The following is a 3,227-nucleotide window of genomic DNA, read 5'->3' on the forward strand; positions in this document are numbered from 1 at the left end:
GAGAAATTTGTATGCAGGTCAGGAAGCAACAGGTAGAACTGGACATGGAACAACAGACTGGTTTCAAATAGGAAAAGGAGTACGTCAAGGCTGTACATTGTCATCCTGCTTATTTAATTTATATGCAGAGTACATCATGACAAACGCTGGACTGGAAGAAGCACAAGGTGGAATCAAGATTGCCGGGAGAAATATCAATAACCTCAGATATGCAGATGACACCACCCTTATAGCAGAAAGTGAAGAGGAACTAAAAAGCCTCTTGATGAAAGTGAAAGTGGAGAGTGAAAAAGTTGGCTTAAAGCTCAACATTCAGAAAACAAAGACCATGGCATCTAGACCCATCACTTCATTGCAGATAGATGGGGAAAGAGTGGAAACAGTGTCAGCCTTTATTTTGGGGGTCTCCAAAATCACTGAAGATGTTGATTGAAACCATGAAATTAGAAGACACTTACTCCTTGGAAGGAAAGTTATGGTCAACCTAGAAAGCATATTCAAAAGCAGAGACATTGCTTTGCCAACAAAAGTTCATCTAGTCAAGGCTATGGTTTTTCCAGTGGTCATGTATGGATGTGAGAGTTGAACTGTGAAGAAAGCTGAGCACCAAAGAATTGATGCTTTTGAACTGTGGTGTTGGAGAAGACTCTTGTGAGTACCTTGGACTGCAAGGAGATCCAACCAGTCCATCCTAAAGTAGACCAGTCCTGGGTGTTCATTGGAAGGACTAATGCTGAGGCTGAATAATACTTGGTCCACCTCATGAGGGGACTTGACTCATTGGAAAAGCCCCTGATGCTGGGAGGAATTGGGGGCAGGAGGAGAAGGGGATGATAGAGGGTGACATGGCTGGATGGCATCACCGATTCAATGGACATGAGTTTGAGTGAAGTCCCAGGACAGGGAGGCCTGGCGTGTTGCAAATCATGGAGTCACAAAGAATTAGACACGACTGAGCGACTGAACTGAAGTGAGCTGAACTCTTAGCTGGAGCTCCTATCATCACCTGACACATGGGAGATCAAAACAATGGGATGGAATTAATGCTTTTGGCCATTATGAGGTCTCCAGAACTGCGGAGAATACTCTGCTGTGTTTCTAATCATGTATGTGTTTATTTAACTTATATGCAGAGTACATCATGAGAAACACTGGACTGGAAGAAACAAACACTGGAATCAAGATTGCCGGGAGAAATATCAATAACCTCAGATATGCAGATGACACCATCCTTATGGCAGAAAGTGAAGAGGAACTCAAAAGCCTCTTGATGAAAGTGAAAGTGGGGAGTGAAAATGTTGGCTTAAAGCTCAACATTCAGAAAATGAAGATCATGGCATCCAGTCCCACCACTTCATGGGAAATAGATGGGGAAACAGTGTCAGACTTTTTTTTCTGGGCTCCAAAATCACTGCAGATGGTGACTGCAGCCATGAAATTAAAAGACGCTTACTCCTTGGAAGGAAAGTTATGACCAACCTAGATAGCATATTCAAAAGCAGAGACATTACTTTGCCAACAAAGGTTCGTCTAGTCAAGGCTATGATTTGTCCTGTGATCATGGATGGATGTGAGAGTTGGACTGTGAAGAAAGCTGAGCACCGAAGAATTGATGCTTTTGAACTGTGGTGTTGGAGAAGACTCTTGAGAGTCCCTTGGACTGCAAGGAGATCCAACCAGTCCATTCTGAAGGAGATCAGCCCTGGGATTTCTTTGGAGGGAATGATGCTAAAGCTAAAACTCCAGTACTTTGGCCACCTCATGTGAAGAGTTGATTCATTGGAAAAGACCCTCATGCTGGGAGGGATTGGAGGCAGGAGGAGAAGGGGACGACAGAGGATGAGATGTCTGGATGGCATCACTGACTCGATGGACATGAGTCTCAGTGAACTCTAGGAGTTGGTGATGGACAGGGAGGCCTGGCATGCTTCATGGGGTGCAAAGAGTCGGACACGACTGAGCGACTGATCTGATCTGATCTGATGTGTGCACCGTTTTGGGAAACTTCCTCATTGTGATAACCATTGTTACGAGTCAGCACCTGAGATCACCCATGTATTTTTTTCTTCAGTCCTTGTCCCTTTGGATGCCACTTTCTCTTCCATTCATTGCACCCAAGTTGATTGTGGACTCCCTCTCTGAGATCTGTGGCATTTCCCTGGAAAGCTGCATGGTCCAGCTCTTTGCTGAGCACTTCTTTGGTGGACTGGGCATCATCCTCCTCACCATGATGCCTCATGACTGCTCCGTGGCTATCTGTAATTCTCTTCATTACATGACCATCATGAGGCCTTGGATGTGCTGCGTCTTGTTGGGAGGGGCCTGGGTGGGGGGATTTTTCCATGCAACAGTACAGCTTCTCTTCATGTATGAAATACCCTTCTGTGGTCCTGATACAGTAGACCACTTTATATGTGATTTGTTTCCACTGTGGAAACTGGCCCACATGGACACCCACACCCTGGGTCTCTTAGTCATCCTCAACAGAAGGTTGATGTGTGTGGCCATCTTCCTCATCCTCATCACTTCTTATGTGGTCATCTTCTGCTCCCTGAAGTCCTGCCACTCTGAAAGGCAGCATAAAGCCCTCTCCACCTGTGGCCCCCACCTCACTGTGGTCATCGTGTTCTTTGTGCCTTGTATGTTTTTGTATGTCAGGCCTGTGGCCACCTACCCCATAGACAAGGTGATGTCTATGTCTGAGTCCATCATCCCATCCATGTGAAATCCCTTGATCTGCACCCTGAGGAATACAGAAGTGAAAAATGCAATGAGAAAACTGGATGAAACAGGGGAGTTTGGTTGGCAAGTGACTGTCATGCTCAGAATGGCATGTGTTTCTATTAAATAGAACTCTGTTCTTTCAGAAATGTGGGGATAATAAAACTATCCATTCTCCACTAACAACTAGAGGGATTTTCTTTAAAATATATTTATATTGTCTTAAAATATAAATCTGACTTTTGATTTATAGTCTTTGCAATTTAAGGATTATGGTACTCTTACTGCTTTCTATTCTTTTTTTTTTTTAGCTTCCCATTGCCTTCCTATTTTTTTTTTCACTTTTCCTGTTTAGTTTTTAAATTATAATTACATGATATCTCAGAAAATATCTCAATTGCTTAAATCAAAATGAAAATAAATGAAATTATTTTAAAAGAAATAATGTGAGAAAGGAGAATTGATGGAAAAGTTCATTCCAACAAAATTGTCAAATTTCTTGCTAT

At 43.1% G+C, this 3,227-nt stretch overlaps 1 pseudogene; it reads left to right on the top strand.

The window, feature by feature from the left end:
* Positions 1-1,013: 1,013 nt before the first annotated feature.
* Positions 1,014-2,851, top strand: LOC104995155 (annotated as a pseudogene).
* The last annotated feature ends 376 nt before the right edge of the window (positions 2,852-3,227 follow it).

The sequence above is a fragment of the Bison bison genome, unplaced genomic scaffold (genome assembly GCF_000754665.1).
Source record: "Bison bison bison isolate TAMUID 2011002044 unplaced genomic scaffold, Bison_UMD1.0 scf7180017864277, whole genome shotgun sequence".
NCBI classification, from domain to species: domain Eukaryota; kingdom Metazoa; phylum Chordata; class Mammalia; order Artiodactyla; family Bovidae; genus Bison; species Bison bison.